Source organism: Electrophorus electricus, chromosome 16, assembly GCF_013358815.1.
Source record: "Electrophorus electricus isolate fEleEle1 chromosome 16, fEleEle1.pri, whole genome shotgun sequence".
Taxonomy (NCBI): domain Eukaryota; kingdom Metazoa; phylum Chordata; class Actinopteri; order Gymnotiformes; family Gymnotidae; genus Electrophorus; species Electrophorus electricus.
In genome coordinates this window covers 15,484,922-15,502,666 of record NC_049550.1, presented here as the reverse complement: position 1 = coordinate 15,502,666, position 17,745 = coordinate 15,484,922, and the positions used below count along the sequence as shown (strand labels likewise).

Below are 17,745 nucleotides of genomic sequence, written 5' to 3'. Positions count from 1 at the left end.
ACAGCAGCCTCACTCCTGCGCTAAGCTTTTCTGCATCACACATACAATTTAATACACTGCCATCTAGAGGAAGAGATTTGTAATTACAGGCACACGATCAGGATCAACAGACTCTTTCCTGGTTTGTAAGATTCACATGGTTCATCTAAAAGAAACAGATACAATTTATACAGCAAATTATAAAGTATTCTGGACATTGGTAACAATGCATGAATAGTTTCTTTCACGTAAATTATAATTAATGTAGCTTCTTCACTGGTATATTAGATTGAAGACAAGGTAGAAGTACATCAGTTATAAACGAAAGCAAACAATCAGCACTTGCACAGGTGAATTTTTAAAGCAACATAAGGCAGCTCTTAATTTTAGTTAAGACAAACGGTATAAATTATATGTGCATGTATAACAAGTACTGGAAAAAAATGTTTAAGAATGCCAGAATTCCCGCTGGGGTCACGATCTCCCTGCTTACCGATCTCATGTCTTTGTTTTTGTAGCTTCAGAGATGCTTCGAGTTTTATACAGACTGTGTTACTGACGATTCATGTTCAGTAATACCCCTGTGGGGTGGAGAAGCGCTGTAAAAAGATTTGGAGAAGTAAAAGCTGAGTTCGTTGTATTCACTTCTTTCTACTGTGTCCATTTCTTTTTTCATTAAATATCAAGTTTATTAGGCGAACCCTGGTGAAGCTCAGTTGGTGACAGCGGTGTTTATTCACTTTCTTTGGGACAAATGAACGAAAGTGTGCGGGTTGAGAGTAGTTTAGCTTACTCGGTATAGTTAACTTGGCTCCAATGGGAAAGGAAACCAATGCGCCATCACATGTGGAAAAGAAGAGATCAGATTGTTCTCTGTAGTCCAACTTTAGTGGCAGGTACAGCGAGTGCGACCTCATGGACTCTGCTTTATATTTCTGGAAGGCGATAAAAACGCAGCATTTTATTATTCACCAAGTTTCATTATAGTAAAAACGTAATTCAGTGTGAGCGTGGTGATTAATAAATTTATGAACAAGATCAATGTGATTGTCACGGTTGGCCGGTCATACGCCAGAGAGAACTCACCTATTTTAGATAGGGGCCGTCCTACACCCCTACCTCGTTCTCATCAATTACACAAACTGTCTTCGCTATTAAATCTACAGCTCTACGGCTACCTGCTGACGTTGGGTACTGCAAGTAAAATACGGTTTGGCGGCTCTCTGCTCCGCTCTGGACTGCAGCCGACTACTCTGGTTGGCCACCAAGTCGAGACGCATGTTACCTCTAACAAGAATGTTGAATTGCGTGGAGTCCCAAGGATGTTCGGACCGGCTCCAATAACTGAACTCATGTTACGCTTCCAACAGGAACAAGGCAAAAGGTAGAATGCAAAATGCAGGAGGCTGTTTATTTCATGAGGAAACACGAAAGGTAAAACAAACAGAGAAAAAGGGGTGCTAAGGGTAATCTAACACAGCTGAAGTACACAAAAAAAAGAAGGGAAAAAAAAAGCAATGACGACGACAGTAAAACAAGAATAAGGCAAACCTGACAGAAAGACGTCCCTTACCACAATTACCAACACTTAGAAGGCAAACCTAACAGAAAGACGTCCCTTACCACAATTACCAACACGTAGAAGGCAAACCTGACAGAAAGACGTCCCTTACCACAATTACCAACACGTAGAAGGCAAACCTGACAGAAAGACGTCCCTTACCACAATTACCAACACGTAGAAGGCAAACCTAACAGAAAGACGTCCCTTACCACAATTACCAACGCGTAGAAGACAAACCCACAGGGCTTAAATATCCAAGACAATCAGACACTAAACAGATAGAGGTGAACATGGGAACAGCGGAAACTAAAACAAGGAGTGGAATAGGGGAACAGACGGGGGCGGAGAAAACGAAACTAAGGCATGGATCCAGGCAGCGCAGGAAGACCGGGAAACGGTGACATCAGGGACGTGAGGAGGGTGGCCATTCGTGACAAACAAACGCTGCATAACCGCTGATGTATATTGTCACAGGACGTTTGAATCGTGATTATGATTTGTTCTTCCAAGCTCCCGAAAAACTGGATATTTGGATATAGTTCTTCATCTATACTTTCATGCTATACTTTCTCTTTCTCATCAGAAAACGTTTCAGTTTTATTTTATTTAAAAGCGTATTTCTGTGAGGGTAGCGACGTCACAGAGGAAGCGGGAGGCAAGGTCGAGCTAAAGAGCTCTTTATTCTCCATGGTCACATGAAAACACTCACAAAATGGACAAAAAACAAGTATACTTCATATAAGGACCTTGGAGAAGCGATGCACGGGATGAGTCTCCCGTCTAGTGCAGCGCCTTCTCCAAGAAAAATATGAAATGCGAATTAAAATCTCCAAGTGGTCCATTGTCGTCTCTGCTGTTGTATTATGGCTATTGTATTGTGTAACATTTAATTTTGCTTTTAGTGTTAATTCCGTCAAATATATTATATAAACCCATCTAAGTGTTATTGTTTTCCTCAGTGTTCAGAAATTGTGCAAGGCGAATCCAAATCGTCAAAAGTGCTCTCATAGCACGTCTAGCCGACGTCGGCACGATGTGTACGGTTTGCTTCTGGGAAACGTAATACAGAGTTCGTTTGCTAATTGGGAAGACCTCTTATCAACGTCGTTTTTGGATCAAGTGACATGTCCAGCCAACCTTATACCAATACTCTTCCCACACTCTGAGCACTGATACGGCTTCTCTCTGTACGAATGCGATGGTGTCGCTGGAGATCATCCCGTCTACTAAAACTCTTTCCACACTCTTCTTTTCCGAGACTTTCTGCGATTGTCCGTGAGGTGTGTTGGTGTGGACAGTAACAGCGAACATTTGTGGCGTATTGAAGATTTTTTTAGGAGCCAAATTCTCATGTTTAATTTCTCCTGATTTCAGCAATCTGACATAGTCCTCATGATGGCACTCACGCACGCGCACACACACACACACACACACACACACACACAGACACACACAGACAGTGCAGTGATCAATAAACAGAAAGGTTTTCTCCATGAATGTGCAGCCATGGCACTTGCTGCATGTGAAGATTGAGGCTCTCAGTGGCTTGAACTACAGGAATAACACTGTACTGTTTCATGACATGTCATGTGTGTGTGTGTGTGTGTGTGTGTGTGTGTGTGTGTGTGTGCGCGCATTTGTGGAAAAAGGAGAGAACAGTGCAGTAAAACAGAATGCACTAAAATTAATACACTAAAAATAACATCATTAAATACACCACAGACAGTTCCCAAGTTTAAAACCTCAAAGCTGTTTCTTCTGAGTTTATTTTTCTCTGTTAGATAAAGATAAAGAAACCAGGAACAAGAAAATAATGTGATGACAAAGAAAGACTTACAAAGGACTAACAAGAAATTGGTGTGGAACATCACTGCTCCCTCTGTACAGAACACTCAACCAATGATGAACACCCTGTGTTAGCCACAGACTATGCTTTGAAACACCAGTCACTCTTACTCCAGCTACTATATATTTACACACACACACACACACACACACACACACACACACACACACACACACACACACACACACAGAGATAGATAGATAGATAGATAGATAGATAGATAGATAGATAGATAGATAGATAGATAGATAGATAGATAGATAGATAGAGAAAGCGAAAGAGAGAGAGAGAGAGAGAGAGAGAGAGAGGCCTCTGATAGAATATTTTCACTGATTCTAGCCTTGAGCGCTTCTGAAATGAGATTGATGGTTTTATTCCAGTTGGAGCCACACCTCCCAGCATTTGTGTCTCTGCCACAAGTGCCCCAGTCACCACTGGGACAACCTTTTTGATAACACACACAGATTTGAAGTTGTTCAGATTATATTTCTTGCATATGTTTCTATACATGGTCTCTGCCACTTGGTCAGGTCTCTTAATATTTGCTTTCAGTGCAGGCATCTTGTGTTAGTGTTACTCTCAGAGACTCCTTTGTACAGTCTGCATCTTGTGTGGTGTAAGGCACCCCTGTTACAATTAACATAATGCTTAGTTCTTGTATTTTTACTACCATGATCAGTGACACAGTACTGTCTTTCAGTCCTACCTTTTCCAGACATTGGTCAGATTGTCTTGTCAGCCACTTCTGCTACCTGTCAGTGTTGAATTCCATGTAGGTAATCCTGCCATGACACCTCCACTATTTTCACGGTAACTATGTCCCCCTTCTGACTGGGACATGCCCTCATCAGCCCATCCTTGGGGTCCTGTGTTTGGATGTAGTCTTTGATATTTCGTGTCACATTCTGAACAGTGGTGTTGAGCCTTCTGTCTGGTGTACAGTCTTTGGTTGTTAGCTCTTGGGTGATGATGAAGAAGATTTTGGTGAGTGGTTTGGTAGACTACAGAGTCTACTCCCCCTTCACTTTCAAGTTCCTTGTCTAGTTAGATTGCCCTACAGTGATATGACCACTGGTGCTAAGAGGCCTGGGTCAAGTCAACTATTCCATTACAGTGCTGCAACATTTCATGGAAAATAATCTGTAATAATTATATTACACTGAGTGTGGTTTGCCATTTACTATCAATGTGTTTCATCACCTTTAAGTTTTGAGATTTAGAATTTATATTAGAAATGAAGAGTTCTACTGGAATTCAACACAGTGCTTGTATGATCCAACATTATTTTCCAAACCCTTTGTGAACTTTTGAGCAAAATAGTGAGGCATGAGTGAAAGGTAACTAATAGACAAAACAGGAGTTAACTGAGGGGAACATGTTACATAAAGCAAAAAGATTTCAAAAGGGAAAAAGGATTAAGTAGTCCTTGTGACTTGCTAGATTTTTAATTAGAATAGAGAATAGTCAGTGTGAAACATTGGAGATGCCTGTGGGCACACGCATTTTAAAGCTCATTTTTGAACGATTTGTACTTGTTCATTTTAACACTATGCATCTTAAATTGTACACATAGCACAATGATCATTCAGGATTCAAAGTGAAGTAGACAATTGGGAAAAGACATCCATTCACATCTATGCTTATTTGTCCATCATTTAGTTACATTTGAGCTCATCTAATACAGAAGAACATGTTAAAAAAACATAAAACGCCATTGATTTTTTTGGTGTATAATGTGTCTATTGATGCTGGAGATTCAGTTTCACTCACTCTACATTTCCTGATTCACCAGGGTCTTGCGTAATAAACTGAAGTTTTGAGCACATACATGAAATGACTAAACAGCTACATAATGTTTTACAGTAGGTGTCCTAGACTTCTCCTTAGTGTCCCAAAACCTCTCTAAATGCACTCAAAGTCATCAATCACTATACATCAAGTCTGCATGTTTCTTTTTTTGCTAAAACATCACAGTAAGTTACTTTAGTAAGTTCCACAACAATATGAGCTACATAGCATCATTGTTGGCATCATTGCTAATACTGTAAATGCTGTAATACTGTAAAGGAATAGTATACTTTCTCATTTATACTCACAATTTGTAGCAGGATTACGATTTTTTCAAGCAGTGAATGGTAACATCCAGTGATTTGCTATGAAAACATCGAAGCTACTTCATGCTAGCAGCACGCAAGCAACTCCACATAAACTTCAGCTAAAATAAGCATCTTCCTTTCCATGATGTCCAAAACTATTGGCGATCAAATCATTCTTACGGTTGTACGAGTTTCGCCAAACAGCCTCAAACCCATGCGCTATGCTATCTGCTAACAACACTGAAGCACTGACAGTAGAAAGTGCGCGGACCTTTAAACATTAAACGGATGACTAAATAAGGCAAGCGAGGGGTCTACGTTTTCGCCTGAGCGTCCTCTATTTGATAAAACAAATGCCAATCACACCGCTTGCCCTGGAAACATTTGGTGAGAATTGCTGTCACTCCAAGACAATGGCGCTGCAATGGCCAATAGAAATCAATATAAAATGGAAAAAAAGGGGGGGGGGGTCTAATGCTCTATCCATTAATACTTTTACGTCAGTAACGTGCAGTTAGAGTTAAACAAAGGCTGCGTAGTTTGGGTTTGCTTACGAAGGAACTGAACGCGTGTTTTTACGCAAAGAAGTGAGCACGGAATTAAAGAACTTTATTAACACTCTGTATACCATTTAACCATCTAAACATCTCACACAGTTGTTTTGATGGTAATTTAACTTTCTATGACAAAAGAACTTATCTTAAAGCGGAAGAATGTTTTAAAAGGCCACATTGTGGAAATTTACCCGAGCGTGGGATTTGTGGCGATCTGATGCATGTAGACGGCTGCAAATCGGTAAGCAGGTACTTGTATTAGTCCTAAGAAATGTTATGTTGATCAATGTACTGTACTTTAAGAATATTCGATGTTATCAATCATTTATTTGAGTATGCCAGTTTGGGCTTGCTAGGGAGCGTTAGCGCATAAGGGGCTTAAATAAAGAGAGTGAAACAATATATGTAATATGTGTGATGATCAGTAAGTGGGTGATTGGAAACGTGATTGGGTGCTACGATTGGTTGAAGAACAGGTGAGTGACGGACTGGAGGTGTCTGATTGGCTGGGTGACAAAGAGTGTGTGTGTGTGTGTGTGTGTGTGTGTGTGTGTGTGTGTGTGTGTGTGTGTGTGTGTGTGTGTGTGTGTGTGTGTGTGTGTGTGTGTGTGTGTGTTTGGCTGGCTTGGTATCAACATTCTTCATCTTTTGGGTGGGATGAGAATAGAGCTCCTAGAACAGACCTGAACAACAAGCTCTCACTACATACAGTTTGGCCACTTCAGTCTTCTACACTGCTTAGGACATAACAAAACTGTTATTAATACAATGTGTACTTGATTTATGACAGTGTAAATACATGTGTATGTAATACTGAGATGAGGTGTTAAAATAGTTGAAGTTGTTTTTATTTTGTTAAAGTTGGTAGAATTATTTTGTGTTTTTATTCTTATCTCATCTGCTTTCACCTTTTTCATTTACAGTCTGGACAAGGATTCCTCTAAATCCTTTTGTGATTCGATCCAGAATAAATAGCCCTCAAGGAATAAAACTGAATTGAAATGAGATGACAAGAGCCAAACCTCCTCAGTAATACAGTTGTGTCATCAGATCAGTCTGACTGATATTTGAAACAATGTAAACAGAAGCAGAAATGTGATGCACTCAGCTGTGTTGTGTGCTGTTGTGTGTCTGTGCAGGTTTGTTTAATGATGACACTCAGAACTCCTCTTCTAACTCTCACTCTCATCACTCTGTTCATGTCTCTGGGTAAGACTGCAGTCTTCATCAAAATTGTATTTTTCTTTGTAAAATTTCCAAAACTGTTGAAACCCGCACAAATTCTGATAACAGAAAATTCTGATATCTAGTATAACGATTTTCTGACACAGTGTTCCCATTTAATGAAGTTAATTTACATTGGTTACCAAAGCCCCCACATCCCCCTCACCACTGCTACAGAGCTTGCTGAGTGCTTTGCGGTTTTTCTCAAGTTTAGGGCAGTCTTAGATTAAGAGCACACTGTGGTAAGATTAAAATTCACAACCCCACTATAACTACAAAGTGGAGATATATTTTTGTTTGTTTTCTCTTTACTCAACCTCATATATTATGTGACTGAGCGTTAAGTTGTTCAGAGTCACTAGTGTCCACTTCTCCCCAAGCTCCTCCCCCACCCTGCTACAAGCTCTTCTCACTTTGTGGTTTAGATCAGAATCAGCTCAGAGTTCTACAGTAGCTGCTGGAGTTAGAGAGGAGAGAAGTGAAGCTGTAAGAGAACTCCCACTCTCTTATGGGGCCCAGACTCCTCTAATGACCTCTTTCATGCATCATATGTTTCAGGGATTTTTGGAACAGAATGGAGTGTGAAGTACAAACAAACTGAAATATGTGCTTTAAAGGGGTCCACAGTGTTTATCAATGGCACTTACACAAAGCCAGCAAAGTTTAATGTGAAAGAGGAATTTTGGGTCACAGAGAATTTCAATGGACATGAGGACAAGCCTGTATATTGCAGACCCACTAATGCCTCAGGCAGAGTCCAGTGTTATGTAGATAAACAGCAACACTTCTCCCTCAAACTGATTAATATAACGAAGGAGGATGAACATGACTATCGCTTCAGAATCAAAACAAATGTAGCCAATGAAAAATGGCTGGGAGATCCTGTTAAGATCAGTGTCACAGGTGGGTTAAATCTTTAAGTCCCAGTTTTCTAACTGTGATGTCCCTTTACCCAGAGAAATTTGAGTCTTGAAGTTCATTAATGCCTATTTTTAACTATGATGCACATTCTCACTTCATGCAAAGGCATTTGAGTTTAATTAAGCTGATTATTGAGAGTTGTGAAACTGATTAAGGGTTACTCTGATATATTAGTTGTACTATGCAATTTGTTTCTCTCTTATTTTTTAACAAATTCAAGACAGTTTCATGACAGCAGAATTATTTTCTTAATTGCTTGAAGTTTTTCTGGATGATTTAAAGGCTGTCTAATTGTGATGGACTTCCATTCGTTTGGTTTGATGATTTTCTCATTGTCTTAGAGCTCCTTGTGAACACTCTTCTTGAAGCAATAGAGAGAGAAGCAGCAGTTCTGACGTGTACAACCACCTGCAGTCTGACTGACAGTCCAACATTCATCTGGTACAAAAATGGACGTCGTTTATCCTCCAATACAAACCCACTCCACCTGCGGCCAGTCAGCAGTGAGGATGCAGGCAGTTATAGGTGTGCTGTAAGAGGATATGAACATCTCCCCTCTCCTGCTCAAACTCTCACAGTCAGAGGTGAGTTTACAATGTTGGTTTCATTATATGATTATCTGATTATTGCTAAGTTCATTTCATTGCCAATTTCAGCTCATTTCTCAGTTAAAATGTAAAAAATACAATGAGGTAGTAGTCTTATTAGAATTATATATATATATATATTATTTACTTTGAGTACATGAGGCATTTCATTACTATAAAATGCATTATCCTCATGGTGTTATTGTCTGATTTAAGGTGAAGACATTAGTAATGGTGGGACAACTATACAACATCTCCAAAATCAGCTCTTAGAACAGTAGAGGATACAAGTCCATTAATGAACCTGGATATAAACACTACGCAGCTGTAACCCTACATGTCTTTGCACCACTAGTTGATGCAGATCATGCCTGTAGTCTGTAGTCTGTAGCCTGTAGTTGGTGTCCATCAGTCCCTCTGGTGAAATAGTGGAGGACAGTTCAGTGACTCTGACCTGCAGCAGTGATGCCAACCCACCTGTGCAGAACTATAACTGGTTTAAAGAAGGAGGAACCTCACCTGTAGGATCTGGACAGACTTACAACATCACCATCAGCTCTAATAGCAGCGGCTGGTACTACCGTGTAGCTCAGAATGAACATGGGATGCTGAAATCAGCTTCAATAGATGTCACATTAAAGGGTGAGACAGATGGACAGTTATGTTTCATTTTTCATTCATCAGTTCATTTACTTATTCCTTTGCTAATCAAATTACAAAAGCCCTATATTGTGTTTATGAACAATAGTGTGTGTATGTCTGTTTCTCTCAGCAGGTCACTTCTACATTTTGCCTGTAACTGTTGGAGTCAGCCTCTGTGGGATTGTACTTCCTCTCTCAATAGTTTTATTTGTGAAGAGAAAAAGATTAAGAAGGTAAAGTGAAAGATGTTAATATAAATTACATGAATAAACGATAACTTTATAGTACCTTATTTCAGTTCCTTTCCAAAAGCACTTTATTAATATGGAAAATCTTTAAAATATGACTAATATCATAAATACAATTATATGAATAATAATGTTTATTCTCTGTTTTCTGTTTGGATGAACACTGACATTTGGGGATTTTTGAGCTCAGAGGCAAGAGGCAAAAGAGAAATACAGATGAATCTGATTATGGGGTGAGCTATCACAGAAATCCAGATATATTTGTCAATAAGGAGTCTTAACCCTGCTAAAGAGTTCATAGAATTCATGTCATGACAAATCAGAGGCTTGTAATGACAGTGTCAGTCTTAGTTCTGTATCTTTAGCATTTGAACTATAGAATCTTGATAGCACTCTAGAATCTTTTTTGAGATGGGATGTGTAAAGCTCTTGTCATTTTTACTGAATTCTGGATGAATACTACGAGACACAGCTTTCTTACATTACCATGACTATGTAGAATCCAGAGGAATATATTATTAAGTTTAGATATGGCAAAATATACAGGGTTTTTTTTGCTTTTCTTTCAGTTTGTTAAGCAATATGAAGATGTGTGTGTGTGTGTTTGTGTGTGTGTGTGTGTGTATTTTGTTATTCCAAATGTCCTTGTGATCTGATATTCTTTCCTCTGTTTCCTTTTATAGGCCTTAAGGATACATCACTAAGAGAATCATCACTGAGAAATCAAACTTGCAGCTGTATCCCAATGCAGTCAGAAGAGTGAGAGATATAGAGGGGAAGAGAGATGCATGATCACATGTAGAGTACACAAGTATTGTTTCCTTTAAAAGAAAAGCTTTTCAGTGTTTTACATTAATAATTAATGCAAAAAAATGTTGCAGCCTTGAATTTTTTTTGGAATGTTGGAAAATAACCTTGTTCCTATTTTGACAATCTAAATAATTAATACATCTAAATAAAAATATAAATAATTTATTTGTTCATTCAATTTTTACCTAGTCCATTAATTTTAATCTAGTTAAAATACTTGAATGCAGTTTCCTCAAAAGCATCATGATGTTTATATTTTGTTCAAGACGTGTACTCAGGGATTCTCACTCTAGCAATCTGGACTACAATGAAAATAGAACAAAATAATGTAAGGTGATCTTGAATTCAGGTGATGATGCATGCCAACGGCCTGCTGGGTGAGCAACCATACTCTCATGATGGGCCCGTGTGCAGAACAGTTAGCTCGTGGAACAGGTAAACAAGAAAAGTAAATAACCAAAAGGCAGGGAGTCGAACCCCAGCCATTTTGTTGCGAGGTGAACGAGCTCCTGTTAGACTGCAGCGGCCATAAAACAACCTGTGCGTATATCGCTCTTCACAGGAATGGAGGACTAGAGGGAAAGAAAAACTAAACACCACACCGAGCTTTGGAAAATGGAGAACCAAGCACACCATGGGAAGGATGGCAGCCCCAATGCCCTGGGGAAAACCAAACTAAAACTTCCTAAACAAAACCAGAGAACAAGGAGTTGTAATGGCTAAGGGGAGCTTTGGAAGAGAGACAGATTTGAGAAGGAAAACTGGAGAAGGGACAGAACATGTAAAAACACAAACACCCTCACAACAGAAGGGCTTACAGACCTCAATACTTAAAGTTACCAGCTAGGCACTTGGCTCAGAACTTTGGCAAAGACCCAGAACTGAGTGACTGGCTCACTGGGCTTATATAGACCTAGCCCAGCTGTTGGGCGTTAAGCCTGATTAGTGGTGTGCCTGACTGGAGATCTCCCACTGGTGGTCAGAGGGGACCTCGGCCTGGCACCGATCCTTACAAATAAGGTTACGAAACAACAAAAACTCCATCATGTAGGGATTAGATCCACACTACCAGCACCTAAAAGACTGACAAAAAATAATTCCTTTAATTAAACTCTTTATCATGAACTTCTTAGCTAATAGCTGTTGTTAAACATCATGGCACCAAAATATATGACAGCTTAATGAAAGCGTTACATTGTTTGATTATATAATATAAACTATTACTAAATGAATTTCACAGTTAAAATGTAAAACACACAATGAAACACGAAAGAGTCACTAAATCTTCAACATGTATAGATGTCAGACCCTCGCTGGTACACAGGCAGCCCTTACAGACCACATCCACCAATCACTGCACACATTCACTTCCCCAATCCAAATCACCTGTTTACTTGAATAATCACCTAGACCTAGACCTCATTTATCTCCAGCCTATTTAAACCCCACAGGTGCCTGAGTTCAGTGCTTTGTACTTATGGTCCCTTGTCACAAGTTAAAGGCTCTGCTTAGTAAGTTACTTTGAAAATGTATTTTCTGTCTTTGGTTGCATTTGGGAATTAAACAATTATGCTCCTCACTTGCACCTTGCTCTTGTTTCATGATGTCACAATAGAATATCTTTAATTTGAGACATTTTATTATCAAATTCGTTCTTTACATGGTATTATTTATGCCTGATTTAAGGTGAAAACATTAGTAATGGTAGCACAACCATACATCATCTCCATCTCCAAAATCAGCTCTTAGAAATGTGGATGATGCAAGTTCAAATACAAGTCAGTTAATGAACGTTTATATAGACACTACACAGCTGTAACTACATGGTTTTGTATCACTGGTTGATGATTACCATAACTGTAGTCTCCCTGTTCCTCCTTTCAGGCAGAATATGTTATATTCATTTCTTCACATTCCCTCCTTTTGTGGGTATTAGATCCTCCAAATAATGTCTTTTTATACATCTGTGAAATAGTGAAGTGACTCTGACTTGCAACAATGCCACCCCACCTGTGCAGAACTACACCAGATATAAAGAAGGAGGAACCTCACCTGTAGGATCTGGACAGAGTTACATCATCAACAGCTCCAGGATCTGGTTCTGCTGTGTGGCTCAGTATGAACATAGGATACTGAAATCAGCTTCAGCACATGCCACTTTAAAGGGTGACACACACAGGCAGTTATGTTTTAATTGTTGACATTCATTCATCAGTCGACATTCATTTACTCACATTCATTCATATTTACAAACTATAATTGCTATACTGTATATGTGTCTGTGTTTCTCACCAGGCCACTTCAACATATTGCCTATAGTTGTTGGAGTCGGCCTCTGTGGGATTGTAGTTCCTCTCAATAGTTTTATTGAAGAAGCGGGAAAGTTTAAGAAGGTAAAATTAAGTGAAATGTATTATGTTAAATTACACTTTGTTACGATCTCGTCGAGGCTCCAGGCCATAATGGGAAGTGTGACCCAAAAAAAAAAAAAAGTCTAAACAAGTCTGTAGTGGAAATGAAATCAGATTCCAACAGACCAAAGTAGTTCAATGACAGCCAGTGTAGTGTACAGGAGACAGTGTGACACTACTATAACATCAGGAGTGACCCAGGCCAAAGTAAGAAATAAATCCACACTAGAAAAAAAAAAGCCACTCACTAAATCTACACAAAAGAAAATACACACAAAACTACATTTACTCCCTAAGTGGAAAACCGATCAAACCACACCCCAAAACAAAATGGCAGTCACTCCCTACTTACCAGTGACCACTCAACAAAAGGAAAAAGTTGAATATATACAAATGTACAACTGCAGACTAACTATTAGAGCAGACAAGAGTAAAGTGAAAACTGGAAACAAAGTCATACACCAGGTCAACTATCATGAACTCTCTCACACACACACACACACACACACACTGTTTCTGTTTTGTATGTTAATTCTCTGCTTCACAGAATGTAAAAAGTGAATTTTTGAATTTATTAGATTATTATAAATAATGCTGCACCTAATCTATCAATAGGATCATTGAAGTAATAAGCACACTTTTCTACTCAAACAAAGTCTACCCACGAGCATCTTTCTGCTGAACCATCAGTGTGGACATGTGGGTTTCTTCAATCAGTTTTGTGTTCCACATTTGTAGTTCTCAGAAAACCTTGCGGTTTAATGAATACTGGAAATATACAGTACACAGCTTTCTTAGTATTAGGCTACTTTACATTGTCATAACTATATAGAATCTGCAGGAATAGATTATTATTAATTTTAGATAACACAAAAATGTGATTTTATTTTCATTTTGTTATGACATTTGAATGAGCGTGCATGTGTGTGTGTCCATTGTTATTCCAAATATCCTTGTATTCTGATATTTTTTCCTGTGTGTCCTTTTATAGGCCTTGAGGAAACACCACTAAGAGAATCATCCCTGAGAAATATCAAACTTGCAGCTATGGCCCAATTGTAACGTTTACTGCAGTAACGTTTACTAGGCGAGAAGCAAAATGCCAACGCAGGAGGCTTTTAATGAAAAAAGGAAACAAAACATGAGAGGCTAACAAACAGAGACACGGGAAAACACTGAGACAAATTAACACACGAACTAAGCAAACAGCAAAACAATGACAAGGTCAGTGACAGTGACAACAACTAGAAACTTAACCGAACATGCCAAAATAACTGACAAACTGGAAGACAAAACAAAGCCAGGGCTTAAATAACCAAGACTTATAAACTAACCAGACACAGGCGAACATCATTACAGGTGGAGATACAGACCAGAGAGCGGAACAGATTAAAACAAAACAAGCACTGGGAAAGAGGAACAGGTAAAAGGAATGACAGGCATGGAGAAAACGAAACTAAGGAACGGAACACTCAGGAAGTAAAGGAAAACAAAGACACGACAGGGAAATCATGTAAACAGGGATGCCAGAAGGGGGCCCATACGTGACACCAGTGCAGTCAAAAGAGTGAGAAATAGAGAGGGGAAGAATACATTTAACATGTAGTTTCCTTCAGCAGAAAAGCTTTTCAGTGTTTTACATTAATGATTAATACTCAGAAAATGTTAAAATAAAAGCGTCCTTTGCATTTTTATTGCAAGGATGAAAATTAACCTTCTTATTACTTTGCTAATCTAAATAATTAAATGAACCTCATGCGAATAAAAAATAGTCACTACTATTTTAATACTATATTCATTCATTCATTCATTCATTCATTCATTCACTCATCCCTTCATTCATTCATTCATTTAGTCCATTTATTTTAATGCAGTTTCCTCAAAAGCATCGTAATGAAATCTAAGGGCATTTTCTCAGTTTTTGAATATTTTATTAAAAAGCTGCAAACGAGTAGCTCTGCACACTCCTCTTTCTGTCATACACTAACATCCTTGTTTATGTGTGTAAGTCCATTCAGATTGGTTGGTCAGTCCTGATGTAACATGACGCTATCAAAATTTTATTTAGTTCTAGAGTGGGAATCTCTGAGAACACGTCCTTTTGGGGGGAACTACATCTGAGTGTTTTAACTGGCACAGTGTATATATGATGTTAAGTATTTGGTTGGTCAGTTCTTAGTGAGGAATCTGGTTGCATCCAGATTGTGAACCTCAGGCACCTGAAGAGAGCATCTGAGCAGCAGTGAGACACAGAGTCAGTTTGTAGTTAGATAGCATGTGTAATTTATAGACTACCTGTGTTTGACAAGAGGAGCAAGCATAGGGAAAAAAGAGGAAGAACAATAACAAAGGCAAATGTGGTCTTTGGCAAGCAAAGCAGGCATCAAATGAAGAAGTTACATGGTAGCAGAATATGTGGACTTAGGTCAGCATTATTTCTTATACTTGCAAGCATGCATAGAGAGAAAACAGATATATTTTATTCTTACTTTGCTTTATTCTTACTCTTTTATTCTTATTCTTAATATTCTTTTATTCTTTATTCTTTATTTTTATTCTTACTTTGCTTTACATTTTACTCTTACTTTTAGAGAGAAAACAGATACATTTTATTCTTACTTTGCTGCCTTTTACTGTAGCAGAATAACAACAGAGAATAAAAAGGCAAAAAATTCCAGTCAAGGCCAGTTTATCTGGAGAAATTTCCTGGTCTGACCACACCTTTTACATGTGGCAAATATTCATTTCTCCTGGAAGTGATATGCAGATTATTTACAAAAATATGAAATCACCTTTGCCATTGGTTAAATCAGTTACATTTAGCTGACACTTTTATACAAAGTGACTTACAATTATGACTGAGTACAACTTGCGGGTTAAGGGATTTACTCAGGAGCCCCAGCAGTGTCAACCTGGCAGCGGTGGGGCTTAAACCAGCAACCTTCTGTTTACAAATGAAGTACCTGAACCACTGAGCTACCACTGTCCAATCATCCTTTGTTAGTAGTAATAACAAGCCAAGTTAATTAGAAACATGAGGTATTGAGTACACAGCTATCTAACAGGAGCCAGGAGCCAGTCCAAACAGGAGCCAGTCCAAATGCCCGTAGTTTACATCGAACAACTCTGACATCCTCGTGTTGTTAAGTGAAATGACACTGATGGTGTGGTGACAGTGTGACTTTCCCAGGAACAGCAGAATGGGGGATGGAGTTCTAGCAGAAGGGTGACTCCATATGCGGATATGAACCATTTAACAACAGGTACATTGGGGTGTTTTTCCATCTGCTGGACAGGGAGAGGCACACCACACAGTACTGGTGCTGTGTCACATTTACAGCTATTTCCAGGGACAATGCACACACGATGTTTCCTTTGCACCATAGGAGGCCCTTCAGTCTGAACATCAGCATAATAAGATTCACCATGGATTACCTGCATACAGACATACAACAAAACACACATAGAGACAATAGTACACCATAACTGGGGGCCTCTTTAATCTACTAGCATATATCAACTGAGGCTGAGCATCAGTTAGTACAGCTGTTTGGATTATCACAATAACAGTAGCGGATTGTGTGTAGTGAGCCTCAACAAATCTCCTAGGAAGCAAACATTCGATTAGCACTTTGCCATCTGGTGAGAATTTCAAGGAGTGCTACAATCAGAGATAATTGTGTGTAAATTACCAGCTAGCATGGGGCTTGGTTGGCCCTTTACCCACAACATGGGAAATGGTCTTCCCATCAAAACTTTGAAAGGAGACATTTTCATGACTGAGGCCAGTAGAGGATGTGAAACAACCAGTCGATCATAGATATATACGCACAGATATTTGCAGAGCTGCTGAGTGACTCTTGATGTGAATGCTGGGCCCTTATCACTGTTATTAGAAGGCAGTATTCCATACATAGGTATTATATCTCTTGCCACAACTCTTACTATTGTTCTCACATTTTCCTTTGCACTCAGGAATACCTCAGGCCATTTAGAAAATTGATCAATCATCCTAAGAGTATTTTTCTGCTGTATTAGCTAGTAAAGCTCTGCTTTGTTGCTTATGGTTGGGGTGTCATATCCTGTTACTTTGATAACTGCTAAATGACTGGGAAGCTTGCAGTCAGGCTGCAATGAGAGTGGAATGTGATATGATCTTTCCCTCTACTGCCCTAAACCAGTTCTGTGGCCAAATCCATCAGAAATCATGGGAGACACCACATGCATGTCGACTGTGTGTGTGTACATAGTGAGGGGCTTATCCTTGAACAGATGAATAACATGCATGAATAAGAGCAAACCACTGTGTTCCTCCAGTGTCCAAGCTGAATTTAGGAGAGACAGCGTTTGATGCAGCATGAAGGCTGAAGAGCCCTGCAGAGAAGAGTGTTTAACAGTCAAACTACGAGTTCATGTCAAAATGTTTCATAGCCACTACACCTCTGAGCTGTCATGTTGTGTGGCTGCTGTGTTTAACACCTTGGTGATCTGATGACTAGTATTTTCTGAGCAGCAGCAGCAGCAACCACAGAGTGTGAGCACACAGGAAGACAATTGTTTTATTCCTAAATGTAAGTGCAAAAATGGGCTGTGTCTACATGCACAGGGATGCTAGTGAAATCAGAACAAACATCAACCATGATGGTTGGTGTGTGTGTGTGTGTGTGTGTGTGTGTGTGTGTGTGTGTAATTATATTTATTATAGAAGAGACGTCCAGTACAAGCGAGGGATGACAAGATCATTGACCTTTCTAAAATCTTGTGTGAAATGCCACCTCCTCTAATCTGGTTGCAAACTGGATTGATTAGAGTATTATAAAGGGGCACAATCGGTGTCAGAACTCCTCTGACAGCAGAAAGTCC

The 17,745-nt window shown here is 39.1% G+C and overlaps 1 long non-coding RNA gene across 2 annotated transcripts; it reads right to left on the bottom strand.

The window, feature by feature from the left end:
* Positions 1–557: 557 nt before the first annotated feature.
* Positions 558–5,728, bottom strand: LOC118242636. Of its 2 annotated transcripts, none has more exons than XR_004776968.1 (3): positions 5,486–5,728; positions 773–914; positions 558–578 (listed from the first exon to the last, which is right to left on the bottom strand). It is a non-coding gene; the product is annotated as an uncharacterized LOC118242636 (long non-coding RNA). The 2 variants fall into 2 exon arrangements; XR_004776969.1 differs by lacking the exon at positions 5,486–5,728 and adding an exon at positions 1,066–1,287.
* Positions 5,729–17,745: the final 12,017 nt, after the last annotated feature.